This window comes from Oncorhynchus gorbuscha, linkage group LG18 (assembly GCF_021184085.1).
Source record: "Oncorhynchus gorbuscha isolate QuinsamMale2020 ecotype Even-year linkage group LG18, OgorEven_v1.0, whole genome shotgun sequence".
NCBI lineage: Eukaryota > Metazoa > Chordata > Actinopteri > Salmoniformes > Salmonidae > Oncorhynchus > Oncorhynchus gorbuscha.
Window position 1 is genome coordinate 4360293 of NC_060190.1, and position 18151 is coordinate 4378443.

At 44.3% G+C, this 18151-nt stretch overlaps 1 pseudogene; it reads right to left on the reverse strand.

Annotated features, from left to right (window-relative positions):
- Window positions 1-6787: 6787 nt before the first annotated feature.
- LOC124002700 lies at window positions 6788-16894 on the reverse strand (annotated as a pseudogene).
- Window positions 16895-18151: the final 1257 nt, after the last annotated feature.

Here is an 18151-nt window from a genome sequence, read left to right on the forward strand (position 1 = left end):
CTGCTGCCTTGTAGCATTTTAACTAAGCCTAACCCTTTTCCTAACCTGCTAGGTTAGTTATCCTAACCTGACACGTTAATTATCCTAACCTGCCTAACTCAAATCAAATGGTATTTGTCACATCCGCAGAATACAACACCATACAGTAAAATGCTTACCAACAATGCAATTCAAGAAAGAGTTAAGAAAAGATTTACTAAATAAACAAATGTAAAAAAAAAGTAAGAAGATAATTAAATAATAATGAGGCTATATACAAGGGACACCGGTATTGAGTCAATGTGCAGAGGTACAGGTTAGTTGAGGTAATTTGTAAAGTGACGATGCATAGATAATAAACAGTGAATAGCAGCAGTGTAAAAACAGGAGGGGGGGGGGTCAATGTAAATAGTCTGGGTGGCCATTTGATTAATTGCTGTAAAACGTTTTGAGGATCTGGGGACCCATGCCAAATCTTTTCAGTGTCGTGAGGGGGAAAAGGTTTTGTCGTGCCCTCTTCACAACTGTCTTGGTGTGTTTGGACCATGATAGCTTGTTGGTGATGTGGACACCAAGGAACTTGAAATTCTCGACCCACTCCACTTCAGCACTGTTGATGTACAAGTAAAACTAAATGCATGCTCTTCAACCGATCGCTACCTGTACCTACCCGCCTGACCAACATCACTACTCTGGACGGCTCTGACTTAGAATACGTGGACAACTACAAATACTTAGGTGTCTGGTTAGACTGTAAACTCTCCTTCCAGACCCATATCAAACATCTCCAATCCAAAGTTAAATCTAGAATTGGCTTCCTATTTCGCAACAAAGCATCCTTCATTCATGCTGCCAAACATACCCTTGTAAAACTGACCATCCTACCAATCCTCGACTTTGGCGATGTCATTTACAAAATAGCCTCCAATACCCTACTCAACAAATTGGATGCAGTCTATCACAGTGCAATCCGTTTTGTCACCAAAGCCCCATATACTACCCACCATTGCGACCTGTACGCTCTCGTTGGCTGGCCCTCGCTTCATACTCGTCGCCAAACCCACTGGCTCCATGTCATCTACAAGACCCTGCTAGGTAAAGTCCCCCCTTATCTCAGCTCGCTGGTCACCATAGCATCTCGCACCTGTAGCACACGCTCCAGCAGGTATATCTCTCTAGTCACCCCCAAAACCAATTCTTTCTTTGGCCGCCTCTCCTTCCAGTTCTCTGCTGCCAATGACTGGAACGAACTACAAAAATCTCTGAAACTGGAAACACTTATCTCCCTCACTAGCTTCAAGCACCAACTGTCAGAGCATCTTACAGATTACTGCACCTGTACATAGCCCACCTATAATTTAGCCCAAACAACTACCTCTTTCCCAACTGTATTGAATTTATTTATGTATTTTGCTCCTTTGCACCCCATTATTGTTATTTCTACTTTGCACATTCTTCCATTGCAAAACTACCATTCCAGTGTTTTATTGTGCTATATTGTATTTACTTTGCCACCATGGCCTTTTTTTGCCTTTACCTCCTTTCTCACCTCATTTGCTCACATTGTATATAGACTTGTTTATACTGTATTATTGACTGTATGTTTGTTTTACTCCATGTGTAACTCTGTGTCGTTGTATCTGTCGAACTGCTTTGCTTTATCTTGGCCAGGTCGCAATTGTAAATGAGAACTTGTTCTCAACTTGCCTACCTGGTTAAATAAAGGTGAAATAAAAAAAATAAAAAAGTTAATGGGGGCCTGTTCAGCCCTTCTTTTCCTATAGTCCCCGATCAGCTTCTTCGTCTTTCTCACATTGAGGGAGAGGTTGTTGTCGTGGCACCACACTGCCAGGTCTCTGACCTCCATATAGGCTGTCTCTTCATTGTTGGTGATCAGGCCTACCACTGTTGTATCATCAGAAAACTTAATGATGTTGGAGTCGTGCTTGGCCACAGTCGTGGGTGAACAGAGATTACAGGAGGGGACTAAGCACGCACCCCTGAGTGTTCATTTTCTCCAGGTGGAAAAGGAGAGGGTGGAATGCGATTGAGATTGCATCATTTGGGGATCTGTTGGGGCGGTATGCGAATTGGAGTGGGTCTAGGATTTCCGGCGCACAAAGTGATTTCTGCCGCCGACAGAGATGGCCGACTCGCTTCGCGTTCCTAGGAAACTATGCAGTTTTTGTTACTTCTTACATTGGTACCCCAGGTCATCTTAGGTTTCATTACATACAGTCGAGAAGAACTACTGAACATAAGAGCAGCGTCAACTCACCATCAGTACGACCAAGAATATGATTTTCGCGAAGCGGACCCTGTGTTCTGCCTTTCACCCAGGACAACGGAATGGATCCCAGCCGGCGACCCCAAAAAACGACATCAGAGACTGTAACGTTCTTTGCTTCACGGAAACATGGCTCACTGGAGAGACGCTATCGGAGACGGTGCAGCCAGCTGGTTTCTCCACGCATCGCGCCAACAGAAACAAGCATCTTTCTGGTAAGAAGAGGGGCGGGGGCGTATGCTTTATGGTTAACGTGACGTGGTGTGGCCAAAACAAAATACAGGAACTCAAGTCCTTCTGTTCACCTGATTTAGAATTCCTCACAATCAAATGTAGACCGCATTATCTACCAAGGGAATTCTCTTCGATTATAATCACAGCCGTATATATTCCCCCCCAAGCAGACACATCGATGGCTCTGAACGAACTTTATTTGACTCTTTGCAAACTGGAATCCATATATCCGGAGGCTGCATTCATTGTAGCTGGGGATTTTAACAAGGCTAATCTGAAAACAAGACTCCCTAAATTTTATCAGCATATCGATTGCGCAACCAGGGCGGGAAAAACCTTGGATCATTGCTATTCCAACTTCCGTGACGCATATAAGGCCCTGCCCCGCCCTCCTTTCGGAAAAGCTGACCAGGACTCCATTTTGTTGATCCCTGCCTACAGACAGAAACTAAAACAAGAAGCTCCCGCGCTGAGGTCTGTTCAACGCTGGTCCGACCAATCTGATTCCACACTCCAAGACTGCTTCCATCACGTGGACTGGAATACGCTGATTCGGTGTGCGAGTTCATTAGAACGTGCGTTGAAGATGTCGTTCCCATCGCAACAATTAAAACATTCCCAAACCAGAAACTGTGGATTGATGGCAGCTTTCGCGTGAAACTGAAAGCGCAAACCACTGCTTTTAATCAGGGCAAGGTGACTGGAAACATGACCGAATACAACCAGTGTAACTATTCCCTCCGCAAGGCAATCAAACAAGCTAAGCGTCAGTATAGAGACAAAGTAGAATCTCAATTCAACGGCTCAGACACAAGAGGTATGTGGCAGGGTCTACAGTCAATCACGGATGACAAAAAGAGAACCAGCACCGTCACGGACCAGGATGTCTTGCTCCCAGGCAGACTAAATAACTTTTTTGCCCGCTTTGAGGACAATACAGTGCCACTGACACTGCCCACAACTAAAACATGTGGACTCTCCTTCACTGCAGCCGACGTGAGGAAAACATTTAAACGTGTCAACCCTCGCAAGGCTGCAGGCCCAGACAGCATCCCCAGCCGCGCCCTCAGAGCATGCGCAGACCAGCTAGCTGGTGTGTTTACGGACATATTCAATCAATCCCTATCCCAGTCTGTTGTTCCCACATGCTTCAAGAGGGCCACCATTGTTCCTGTTCCCAAGAAAGCTAAGGTAACTGAGCTAAACGACTACCGCCCCGTAGCACTCACTTCCGTCATCATGATGTGCTTTGAGAGACTAGTCAAGGACCATATCACCTCCACCCTACCTGACAACCTAGACCCACTCCAAATAGCTTACCGCCCAAATAGGTCCACAGACGATGCAATCTCAACCACACTGCACACTGCCTTAACCCATCTGGACAAGAGGAATACCTATGTCAGAATGCTGTTCATCGACTACAGCTCGGCATTTAACACCATAGTGCACTCCAAGCTCGTCATCAAGCTCGAGACCCTGGGTCTCGACCCCGCCCTGTGCAACTGGGTACTGGACTTCCTGACGGGCTGCCCCCAGGTGGTGAGGGTAGGCAACAACATCTCCACCCCGCTGATCCTCAACACTGGGGCCCCACAAGGGTGCGTTCTGAGCTCTCTCCTGTACTCCCTGTTCACCCACGACTGCGTGGCCACGCACGCCTCCAACTCAATCATCAAGTTTGCGGACGACACAACAGTGGTAGGCTTGATTACCAACAACGACGAGACGGGCTACAGGGAGGAGGTGAGGGCCCTCGGAGTGTGGTGTCAGGAAAATAACCTCACACTCAACGTCAACAAAACTAAGGAGATGATTGTGGACTTCAGGAAACAGCAGAGGGAACACCCCCCTATCCACATCGATGGAACAGTAGTGGAGAGGGTAGTAAGTTTTAAGTTCCTCGGCATACACATCACAGACAAACTGAATTGGTCCACCCACACAGACAGCATCGTGAGGAAGGCGCAGCAGCGCCTCTTCAACCTCAGGAGGCTGAAGAAATTCGGCTTATCACCAAAAGCACTCACAAACGTCTACAGATGCACAATCGAGAGCATCCTGTCGGGCTGTATCACCGCCTGGTACGGCAACTGCTCCGCCCACAACCGTAAGGCTCTCCAGAGGGTAGTGAGGTCTGCACAACGCATTACCAGGGTCAAACTACCTGCCCTCCAGGACACCTACACCACCCGATGTCACAGGAAGGCCATAAAGATCATCAAGGACAGCAACCACCCGAGCCACTTGCCTGTTCACCCCGCTATCATCCAGAAGGCGAGGTCAGTACAGGTGCATCAAAGCTGGGACCGAGAGACTGAAAAACAGCTTCTATCTCAAGGCCATCAGACTGTTAAACAGCCACCACTAACATTGAGTGGCTGCTGCCAACACACTGACTCAACTCCAGCCACTTTAATAATGGGAAATGATGTAAAATATATCACAAGTCACTTTAAACAATTCTACCTAATATAATGTTCCCTACATTATTCATCTCATATGTATACGCATATACTGTACTCTATATCATCTACTGCATCCTTATGTAATACATGTATCACTAGCCACTTTAACTATGCCACTTTGTTTACATACTCATCTCATATGTATATACTGCACTCAATACCATCTACTGTATCTTGCCTATGCCGCTCTGTACCATCACTCATTCATATATCTTTATGTACATATTCTTTATCCCCTTACACTTGTGTCTATAAGGTAGTAGTTTTGGAATTGTTAGCTAGATTACTTGTTGGTTATTACTGCATTGTCGGAACTAGAAGCACAAGCATTTCGCTACACTCGCACTAACATCTGCTAACCATGTGTATGTGACAAATAAAATGTGATTTGATTTGATTTGACGATGGTGTTGATGTGAGCCATGACTAGCCTTTCAGAGCACTTCATGGCTACCGGCGTGAGTACTACGGGGCGGTAATCATTTAGGCAGGTTACCTTTCTTGGGCACAGGGACTATGCTAGTCTGTTTGAGACATGTAGGTATTACAGACTCGGTCAGGGAGAGATTGAAAATGTCACTGAAGTCACTTGCCAGTTTGTCCGCACACGCTTTGAGTACACATCTTGCTAATCCATCTGGCCCAGCAGCTTTGTGAATGTTGACCTGTTTAAAGGTCTTGCTCAAATCGGCTACGGAGAGTGTGATCACAGGGTCATCCGGAACAACATGTGCTCTCATGCATGCTTCAGTGTTGCTTGCCTCAAAGCGAGCATAAAAGGCATTTAGCTCGTCTGGTACGCTCGCCTCACAGGGCAGTTCGCGGCTGGGTTTCCCTTTGTAGTCCGTAATAGTTTTCAAGCCCTGCCACATCCGATGAGCATCAGAGCCGGAGTAGTACGATTCGATCTTAGTCCTGTATTGATGCTTTGCCTGTTTGATGGTTCATCAGAGGGCATAGCGGAATTTCTTATAAGCTTCCGGGTTAGAGCCTCGCTCCTTGAAAACAGCAGCTCCACCCTTTTGTTCAGTGCATATGTTGCCTGTAATCCATGGCTTCTGGATGCAGTTTTTACATAGAGTCGTGGCCAAAAGTTTTGAGAATGACACAAATATTAATTTCCACAAAGTTTGCTGCTTCAGTGTCTTTAGATATTTTTGTCAGATGTTACTATGGAATACTGAAGTATAATTACAGGCATTTCATAAATGTCAAAGGCTTTTATTGACAGTTACATGAAGTTGATGCAAAGAGTCAATATTTGCAGTGTTGGCCCTTCTTTTTCAGGACCTCTGCAATCCGCCTTGGCATGCTGTCAATTAACTTCTGGGCCACATCCTGACTGATGGCAGCCCATTCTTGCATAATCAATGCTTCGAGTTTGTCAGAATGTGTGGGGTTTTGTTTGTCCACCCGCCTCTTGAGGATTGACCACACGTTCTCAATGGAATTAAGGTCTGGGGAGTTTCCTGGCCATGGACCCAAAATATTGATGTTTTGTTCCCCGAGCCACTTTGCCTTAAGGCAAGGTGCTCCAGGATCATGCTGGAAAAGGCATTGTTCGTCACCAAACCGTTCCCTGGATGGTTGGGAGAAGTTGCTCTCGGAGGATGTGTTGGTACCATTCTTTACTCATGGCTGTGTTCTTAGGCAAAACTGTGAGTGAGTCCACTCCCTTGGCTGAGAAGCAACCCCACACATGAATGGTGTGACCATAGTCCTCATGCTGTGCGACATCTCCTTCCCAAAAGATAAAGGATTTAATGTGTTTTTGTATTGAATACATGTATCGTGGAAATTACTACCAAGAACTCAGTCAAACTTTAATGAATAATTATTTTATATCAGCAAGCTGGAGAGATTGCAACAAACATAATGCACCAGAGTACACATCGGTCAGGAGCTCTTTCGGGGCAGTCCCGTTAGTTATCTTATATACTGCTTACACAGACAAGTTATATTTGCATGATTTACATTATTCATCATGAATTCATCATTAACATTTGGTTCATGCATGTGACTGGCGTCATCTATCTTAACTTATACAACCTCTTCTGGTCATTCTGCCAAAAGGTCTGAGGGTTCATGACCATCTCCCCCCTCACATATCTACCCAGCATCTACAGGAACCAATGATTGTATAAGACAAGATGAACAATTTCTCTTCAGACAACATTTCCTCCACACATGAATACACACCTGGTATTGTTGAAATATTATTCTACATAAAAGTTAATTAATGGATAATAGGAATTAATTAAACAAGATATAGCTCTGAACACCCCCACCCCACCACACACCACTCCTACTCCGAGACATATGGATCCAGAGCTGCATATTATGCTACACAGGTTACCATGGTAATCAGACTTAGTAAACTGTTAGAGAATGGGAGATGGATGACTCTTCACAAGATGTTTTCTATTGAAACTGTATTTAGGGATCTGGAACCGGTGCTGTAGAGGAGGGAGATGAAAGAAAACATGTTTGAGCTTTCTGGTGTTTTTTCAATGACCCTGAATAAGCAAAGCTCTTTCCACATAGACAAGAGTAAGGTTTCTCTCCAGTGTGTGTGAGCTGGTGTGTAGTCAGGCTGGAATCTTGAGAAAAACTCTTCTCACACTGATCACAGCTATAAGGTTTCTCTCCTGTGTGTATGCGTTGGTGTTTAATCAGGTGTTCTGACGTCCTGAAACTTTTCCCACACTGATCACAGCTATAAGGTTTCTCTCCAGTGTGTGTGAGATGGTGTTTGGTCAGGGTGAAATCTCGAGCAAAACTCTTTCCACATTGATCACAGCTATAAGGCCTCTCTCCTGTGTGTATGCGCTGGTGTATAGTCAGGTGTCCTAAATTCCTGAAGCTCTTCCCACACTGATCACAGTTATAAGGTTTCTCGCCTGTGTGTATGCGCTGGTGTATAGTCAGGTATCCTGAACGATTGAAGCTCTTCCCACACTGATCACAGCTATAAGGCTTCTCTCCTGTGTGTATGCGCTGGTGTGTAATCAGGGCTCCTGAATGATTGAAACTCTTCCCACACTGATCACAGCTATAAGGCTTCTCTCCTGTGTGTATGCGCTGGTGTGCAGTCAGGTTTCCTGAACGATTGAAGCTCTTCCCACATTGATCACAGCTGTAAGGCTTCTCGCCTGTGTGTATGCGCTGGTGTGCTGTTAGGTCTCCTGATTGATTGAAGCTCTTCCCACACTGATCACAGCTATAAGGCTTCTCTCCTGTGTGTAAGCGTTGGTGTATAGTCAGGTGTCCTGATTGATTGAAGCTCTTCCCACACTGATCACAGCTATAAGGCTTCTCTCCTGTGTGTGTGCGTTGGTGTTCGCTCAGGGTTCCTGAATGATTAAAGCTCTTCCCACACTGATCACAGCTATAAGGCTTCTCTCCTGTGTGTATGCGTTGGTGTGTAGTCAGGTGTCCTGAATGATTGAAGCTTTTCCCACACTGATCACAGCCATAAGGCCTCTCTCCTGTGTGTATGCGCTGGTGTGTAATTAGAGATCCTGAAAGAATGAAGCTCTTCCCACACTGATCACAGCTATAAGGCTTCTCTCCTGTGTGTATGCGCTGGTGTGTAATTAGGGATCCTGAATGATTGAAGCTCTTCCCACACTGATCACAGCTATAAGGCTTCTCTCCTGTGTGTATGCGCTGGTGTGTAGTCAGGTGTCCTGAATGATTGAAGCTCTTCCCACACTGATCACAGCTGTAAGGCTTCTGTCCTGTGTGTATGTGCTGGTGTGCAGTCAGATCTCCTGACATCCTGAAGCTCTTCCCACACTGATCACAGCTATAAGGCTTCTGTCCTGTGTGTATGTGCTGGTGTGCAGTCAGATCTCCTGACATCCTGAAGCTCTTCCCACAATGATAACAGCTATAAGGCTTCTCTCCAGTGTGTATGCGCTGGTGTGTAGTCAGTGCTCCTGATTGATTGAAGCCCTTCCCACACCAATCACAGCTATAAGGCTTCTCTCCTGTGTGTATGCGCTGGTGTGTAGTCAGGTGTCCTGATTGATTGAAGCTCTTCCCACACTGATCACAGCTGTAAGGCTTCTCTCCAGTGTGAATCCGCTGGTGAATTATCAATTCTGTCTGTTTAGCAAAACTCTTCCCACAGTCAGAACAGCGGTGGTGTGATTTCTTCCCTGTAAGTTTCTGCTGGTGTTTACTAAGATGTTCTGATCTGGAGAGACTCTTCTGGAGAGACGTCTTGTCAGCATCATGTTGATGTTGAGGCTCCCCAGATGATAAGCCCCTCCCACTGAGAGAGCAACGGTTAGGGCTGTCCGCTGTGAAACAAAGTGAATGAATAGCAGGTTAACCAATGGGACTTTTGATAAATGCATTAAATTGAGTGCGACCATGTTATTTGTTATTTGATTAGCATATTTGATTCTGAAATTGACATGAAATTATGTGAAAACTATTTCTAAGATTCATACTTTCAGTTTCCCTAACTCACTGCTGTCATGACTTTCCCTCCCGGTTGATGATCAGAGAGAATTTGCCGCCAAAACGCCAACATCCAAAAGTGGATAATGAAACAATATTTCTCCCATAAAGAATGTGGGAAATGGTTGGTGGGGATTCAAACAATTATCATGTCAACAGTTGTTTTGCGTATAACTAAATACAGTTGAAGTCTGAAGTTTACATACACCTTACCCAAACACATTTAAACTCTGTTTTTCACAATTCCTGACATTTAATCCAAGTAAAAATTCCCTGTCTTAGATCAGTTAGGATCACCACTTTATTTTAAGAATGTGAAATGTCAGAATAATAGTAGAGAGAATGACTTATTTCAGCTTTAATTTCTTTCATCACATTGTCAGTTGGTCAGAAGTATACATACACTCAATTCGTATTTGGTAGCATTGCCTTTAAATTGTTTAACATTTTGGGTAGCCTTCCACAAGCTTCCCACAACAAGTTGGGTGAACTCAGATTTGTAGTCCTCCTTGCTCACACATGCTTTTTCCTAGTTCTGCCCACAAATGTTCAATAAGATTGAGGTCAGGGCTTTGTGTTGGCCACTCCAATACTTTGACTTTGTTGTCCTTAAGCCATTTTGACAAAACTTTGGAAGTATGCTTGGGGTCATTGTCCATTTGGAAGACCCATTTCCGACCAAGCTTTAACTTAACTGATGTCTTGCTTCAATATATCCACATCATTTTCCTTTCTCATGATGCCATCAATTTTGTGAAGTGCACCAGTCCCTCCTGCAGCAAAGCACCCCATAACAATATGCTGCCAACCGCCGAGCTTCACAATTGGGATGGTGTTCTTCGGCTTGCAAGCATCCCCCTTTTTTACTGCAAACATAAGATGGTCATCATGGCCAAACAGTTCTATTTTTGTTTCCTCAGACCAGAGGACATTTCTCCAAAAAGTACAACCTTTGTCCCCAGAGTCTGGATTTTTTTATGCTGTTTTGCAGCAGTGGCTTCTTCCTTGCTGAGCGGTTATGTTGATATAGGACTCGTTTCACTGTGGATATAGATACTTGGTACCTGTTTCCTCCAGCATCTTCACAAGGTCCTTTGCTGTTGTTCTGAGATTTATTTGCACTTTTCGCTCCAAAGTACGTTCATCTCTAGGAGACAGAATGTGTCCTTCCTCAGCGGTATGACAGCTGCATGGTGCCATGGTGTTTATACTTACATACTATTGTTTGTACAGATGAACGTGGTACCTTCAGACGTTTGGAAATTGCTCCCAAGGATGAACCAGACTCGTGGAGGTCTACAATTTTCTTTGAGATCTTGACGGATTTCTTTTCCCCCCCGATGACGTCAAGCAAAGAGGCACTGAGTTTGAAAGTAGGCCTTGAAATACATCCACAGGTACACCTCCAATTTACTCAAATAATGTCAATTAGACTATCAGAAGCTTCTAAAGCCACGACATCATTTTCTGGAATTTTCCAAGCTGTTTAAAGGCACAGTCAACTTAGTGTATGTAAACCTGTGGCCCATCGGAATTCAAATCAAATCCAATTTTATTTGTCACATACACATGGTTAGCAGATGTTAATGCGAGTGTAGCGAAATGCTTGTGCTTCTAGTTCCGACAATGCAGTAATAACCTACAAGTAATCTAACTAACAATTCCAAAACTACTGTCTTATACACAAGTGTTAGGGGATAAAGAATATGTACATAAAGATATATGAATGAGTGATGGTACAGAGCGGCATAGGCAAGATACAGTAGATGGTATCAAGTACAGTATATACATATGAGATGAGTATGTAAACAAAGTGGCATAGTTAGTGGCTAGTGATACATGTATTACATAAAGATGCAGTAGATGATATAGAGTACAGTATATACATGTACATATGAGATGAATAATGTAGGGTATGTAAACATTATATTAGGTAGCATGGTTTAAAGTGGCTAGTGATATATTTTACATAATTTCCCATCAATTCCCATTATTAAAGTGGCGGGAGTTGAGTCAGTGTGTTGGCAGCAGCCACTCAATGTTAGTGGTGGCTGTTTAACAGTCTGATTGCCTTGAAATAGAAGCTGTTTTTCAGTCTCTCGGTCCCAGCTTTGATGCACCTGTACAGACCTCGCCTTCTGAATGACAGCGGGGTGAACAGGCAGTGGTTCGGGTGGTTGTTGTCCTTGATGATCTTTATGGCCTTCCTGTAACATCGGGTGGTGTAGGTGTCCTGGAGGGCAGGTAGTTTGCCCCCGGTGATGCGTTGTGCAGACCTCACTACCCTCTGGAGAGCCTTACGGTTGTGGGCGGAGCAGTTGCCGTACCAGGCGGTGATACAGCCCGCCAGGATGCTCTCGATTGTGCATCTGTAGAAGTTTGTGAGCGCTTTTGGTGACAAGCTGAATTTCTTCAGCCTCCTGAGGTTGAAGAGGCGCTGCTGCGCCTTCTTCACGATGCTGTCTGTGTGGGTGGACCAATTCAGTTTGTCTGTGATGTGTATGCCGAGGAACTTAACTTGCTACCTTCTCTACTACTGTTCCATCGATGTGGATAGGGGGGTGTTCCCTCTGCTGTTTCCTGAAGTCCACAATCATCTCCTTAGTTTTGTTGATGTTGAGTGTGAGGTTATTTTCCTGACACCACACACCGAGGGCCCTCACCTCCTCCCTGTAGGCCATCTCGTTGTTGTTGGTAATCAAGCCTACCACTGTTGTGTCGTCCGCAAACTTGATGAACTTGACCATTTATGTGCATGTGACGCGAGCAGTGTGGTCAGCATGTTACTTTATTTGGCACATAGGCACTTGGTATAGTAATATTTTAATTCAATGTTTTGAAATAGAAGAAAATACATGTATTTAGATGTACATGACAGAATGTTAAAATTAGGTGAAAAATATTTTTGGACCAAGGTACACTTAAATATCGGTGGAATGACCGATATTTTCATCAATATATAATTATTAAATGAATGACTAAAGTTCATAAAGATGGCAGGATTCTGATATGACGTCATTGTTTTAGCACTATCCACTGAGTTCTGAAACTACGGTGAGCGACATTGTTCAATGTTCCAATAAATCAACACAATCTACTTTTTGGGTTTTTCAAATTGCCGACATCTTGAAGCTAAAATTGGGATCATGTTTACTGTACTAATGACCATACCAACAGTAAAGGACAGCAAAGTAGAATACAGTGAACTCAGCAAAAGGAATAATTTGTGGTAAGTAATGCAGGCAGCCATCTTTATGCACTTCAGCTATCGTTTCAGAAGCACTGTAGTCTAATCTACACACCATGGTTCTTACTTAATGAAATCACATCTCCCTCTTCCTTCTCTTCTTCTTCTCTCTCAGTTCCACTCTGCCCCGGTGTTTTCCTGCAGTCAACCAGACCCAGCAGTAAAGCGGTCCCGGGAGACGTTTGACCTGGGGACTCCAGGAAGGTGGAGGGGAACGGAGTAGCTTTGTCCTGTTGGACACAAGAAATATTAATCATAGTTAATTATTAAACTAAATATTTGATTAATTTAGTCTACAACTCTGATTGATTTGGGTGTATCCCTAGAATAACTCCTTTTCCTCAAATGTTCAATCGTTCACTACTTCCCACCACTGGGGTGGCAGGGTAGCCTAGTGGTTAGAGTGTTGGACTAGTAACCGAAAGGTTGCAAGTTCGAATCCCCGAGCTGACAAGGTACAAATCTGTCATTCTGCCCCTGAACAGGCAGTTAACCCACTGTTCCTAGGCCATCATTGAAAATAAGAATTTGTTCTTAACTGACTTGCCTAGTAAAATAAAATAAAAATAGTATTGGGTTGGTGGAGGCATGGGCTAGTTTATTATACCAGTCATTTCCTTTTGAAACAAAGAGGAAGAGGCGACTTGTGGCTTATTTGATTGAATATACGTTTCATAATGTTGTGATGAGTGTACTGATAAAAGAAGGACAGACTGGACCAGCCTTTGTTGAACAGGAAAGTGAGTTGGCTGTCAGGAGACGTATTACAGACCACCTGGCTGTGTACATGGCAGAGCTGATGACCGTACTGCAGTGGGCAGAAGAAGTCAAACCAGACAGTGTAGTTATATGTTCTGACTCATGTGCTGCATTGATGAGTCTACAATCATTTAGCTCACATAGCAGACAAGGAGCACTACATGAGGGAATTAAAATTCATGCCCGGCTGAGACAGATGGGTGTCCACATAAGCTTTGCTCGGGTCCCAGCCCATGTGGGGGTGGAAGGGAATGAGGAAGTAGATGTGCTAGTTAAACACATCCTTAGGAGACAGGAAGTGGAGGTGCCAATGAGCAAGTCAGAGGCTGAGGGAATGATATGGGCAGTGGTGGTGCAGAGATGGCAGGAGCAGTGGAACAGTGACACTAAGGGCAGGCCTCTATTCACTGTGGTGGTGCAGAGATGGCAGGAGCAGTGGAACAGTGACACTAAGGACAGGCCTCTATTCACTGTGGTGGTGCAGAGATGGCAGGAGCAGTGGAACAGTGACACTAAGGACAGGCCTCTATTCATTGTGGTGGTGCAGAGATGGCAGGAGCAGTGGAACAGTGACACTAAGGACAGGCCTCTATTCACTGTGGTGGTGCAGAGATGGCAGGAGCAGTGGAACAGTGACACTAAGGACAGGCCTCTATTCATTGTGGTGGTGCAGAGATGGCAGGAGCAGTGGAACAGTGACACTAAGGACAGGCCTCTATTCACTGTGGTGGTGCAGAGATGGCAGGAGCAGTGGAACAGTGACACTAGAGATGGACAGGCCTCTATTCACTGTGGTGGTGCAGAGATGGCAGGAGCAGTGGAACAGTGACACTAAGGACAGGCCTCTATTCACTGTGGTGGTGCAGAGATGGCAGGAGCAGTGGAACAGTGACACTAAGGACAGGCCTCTATTCATTGTGGTGGTGCAGAGATGGCAGGAGCAGTGGAACAGTGACACTAAGGGCAGGCCTCTATTCATTGTTTATATTTGAGTCATTTAGCAGAAACTCTTATCTAGAGCGACTTACAGGAGCAATTAGGGTTAAGTTGCTCAAAGGCACATTGACAGATTTTTCACCTAGTCGGCTCAGGTTACTGGCCCAACGCTCTAAACCACTAGGCTACCTGCCACCCCTATTCCAGGTACAGAGTAAAGACACAGCCAGCTGAATAAGTGATGAAATGTGATAGGAAATCATTCAACACGAAGATGTGATTACTGCCAGGAAACAGAGACAGTGGAGTTATGTACTGATACAGTGTGGGCAGTATGATAGGGAAACAGAGACAGTGGAGAATGTACTGATACAGTGTGGGCAGTATGATAGGGAAACAGAGACAGTGGAGAATGTACTGATACAGTGTGGGCAGTATGATGGGGAAACAGAGACAGTGGAGAATGTACTGATACAGTGTGGGCAGTATGATAGGGAAACAGAGACAGTGGAGAATGTACTGATACAGTGTGGGCAGTATGATGGGAAACAGAGACAGTGGAGAATGTACTGATACAGTGTGGGCAGTATGATAGGGAAACAGAGACAGTGGAGAATGTACTGATACAGTGTGGGCAGTATGATGGGGAAACAGAGACAGTGGAGAATGTACTGATGCAGTATGATAGGGAAACAGAGACAGTGGAGAATGTACTGATGCAGTATGATGGGGAAACAGAGACAGTGGAGAATGTACTGATACAGTGTGGGCAGTATGATGGGGAAACAGAGCCAGTGGAGAATGTACTGATACAATGTGGGCAGTATGATAGGGAAACAGAGACAGTGGAGAATGTACTGATACAGTGTGGGCAGTATGATAGGGAAACAGAGACAGTGGAGAATGTACTGATGCAGTATGATAGGGAAACAGAGACAGTGGAGAATGTACTGATACAGTGTGGGCAGTATGATAGGGAAACAGAGCCAGTGGAGAATGTACTGATACAGTGTGGGCAGTATGATAGGGAAACAGAGACAGTGGAGAATGTACTGATGCAGTATGATAGGGAAAGAGAGACTGATCTAGTACGAGGGAGAACGGGATACAGGAATTGAGTTTGATAAGCATACTGAGTAGAACATCATTCGATACAGTCTCAAATATTTGTATTTTTTAAGAGAAACGGGGCTGGCAGATGCAGATAGGATTTAGTTCCTTGATCCCTGTCGCTGGCACACAATACAATAGGTGGCCTAATGCACCATAACGTTGGATGCCAACAGCCGATAAACCCCACAGAAGAAGATGTCTTTTCATCGTAGAGTGAGTATCTGGTCATATAATGGATCATCAAACTTTCAAATCAGTGGAGGTGAACAAGTGGACACTTGTTCCGGAGGAAGGAGAGATAATTAAGTAATAGACACTGATTCCTAAACATGATAAAGTAGTAGGTTACTTTGCAGAAGGAAAACAAATTCCAACAAGTTTTACCGTCGTTTTTGTCCAACCATTAACACAGTCCACAGGGATGTGGTGGATCACAGATTATGAATACTAGGCCTAGACATTTTATATGGCACATCTGGCCTATACTGTTAAAAGGAAATAGACTTACCGGATCCATTGTGGAAACTATGCATTTCTTCGCTTGTCTTATTTTCTAATTGTGTTGGCTACAGTAGTACAGTTACTTTGTTTTAAGTGTTCCGGGAGTCGACATTTCCTTCCGCAGGAAGGGCACTCTGAGTCCTTAACGAAACACGAAACATGGCGACAATGTATCTTGCTTCGGATCTGAAACCAGTAGTAAACAAAAACATCAATGCCAGTTCAACTTAAAACACATCTGCCACAATAACATTGTCGCCGAGGATGGCTAACTAACGTTAGTGTTTGATTCAGATCATCCGTTTGGTCATCAAACAGCCTAGCTAGGTAGCGAAATGTTAACTAGACTCGGGAGTTCGTGTGGGACATATGTGCTTCAGGAGCCTGTGGGTTTGATATTATTCCACCATGGACAACAACAACTGGCTACTAGTTCGTTTTCTGACAAATGTTCAACTCAGCTAGTTTATCCACTGACCATCGCATTTAAAAGAACAACAGGCTGGCTAGTTAGTATTCTGGCTCACACTGGCCATGCAGTAGCAAAATACACAGCTATCTCGATTTAATAGTTCCTAGTAGAGATATTTAAAGAAATTAGATTATAGGAACCCCGTTAATGAATGGAGGAACGTATATCGCCTCACCAGCAGACGGTCGACCAATCTTGTTCACGGTGTCATGCTGGGTCACAAGGTTGCTAAACGAATCGTCACTCAATCCCTTCTCATAGTCAGGGAATGAGTCGAGAAACCTGCATATTTTCCTCCGCAGTAAATAATGTCACGATTCCAAATCTATACGATATTACAGAGAACAAGTAAATTATCTCACAAACAGGAAAATATTTGTAAAGACAAAATTGTTCTGCTTTTTCTTCTTCAGTTGACTTTATTGGTGTGTGTCAACCAATATTTTGCATTATCGCCCCCAACTGGACTATTGAATAAATCCATTACACTTTAGGGCCGCCTTGTTTACAGTATGGGTCGCGACCCGGACCTGTTAATGGTGGGTCGCGGCGTGTCAGTGTATATTTATAATTGTTTCATTAACTACTGTTATTGATTTGGCCAAGTGCATCTGTGCTTTCTGCTTAATTGAGCAGCGGTCTCTGCTCAGTTTGGCAGCTGCGCGAGTGAGAGATGCCTATGTGCTTCCGGGTTTACCGGATCTCTTTTTCTGCAGTTTTCTTGAAGATCACTCCGCGACACGCACGACGCAGCGTCGTCGTTCAGGCAGCAGATGAAGCGCTGTCAGCCACTGACTTGTCATTCCCACTCGCCGTCGTCATCATCAAATGGACTCATGCTCGCCGTAGGTTCTGACTGAGCTCAATTGTCATGAAACGCATATACAGCGATGAGGTTCTCTCTCTTTCATACAAATTTATAACGAGGAGCGCCCACAATATGTTTTGTGTGTGGAAGTGCTTAGCAATGAGACTCGCATAACGAACAAATTATTAAAACGACACGTCCTGACCAAACATCCACAGCATGATGGTAAACCCAGTGAGTTATTTCAGAACAGGGTAGAAGGCTTCAGGAACTCTCATAGTAGTAGATGTGAGTTTCTCTTTCAAACAATCCCCTGGCCTTGTACACGGCTAATAGCTCACATTCGCCAAAACAAGATAGCTACTGATACTGCAACCCTAAATAACAGTACAGACGAAGATGAAAAATGATTTTTGTTTTGTTGAAAACTAGTCTAGGTTGGAACTGTTGCTGTTAAAATACAATAATAATTGTTATTCTTAACTGGAATAAACTGATTGAAGCAAGATGCTTTTTGAGGCAAACACACACAGTTCTGGGTTGTTCATGTACAGTAGGAAGCGGTCTCCTGCCTGACTGAGAAAGCAGTAGATGTTCTGGTCCAGTTTGGCACCACATACCTATGTGAGTCAGGGTTCTCAACTCTGACACTTATAAAACATGTACAGAAACAGTTTCAAGGCTGAGCTTGACCTCAGTGTTGCACTGTCAAAAACAGAGCCCAGAATAGACCTGCTCTCATTAGGACTGTGTGGGGGTTTTCTGGTCTACAGATGTGATCAGTCACTTTATTCCAGGTCAGAATAAAAACATATGTATTGTATTTTAACAGCAACAGTTCCAACCTAGACTTTCTTTCAACAATAATTTCTACAGT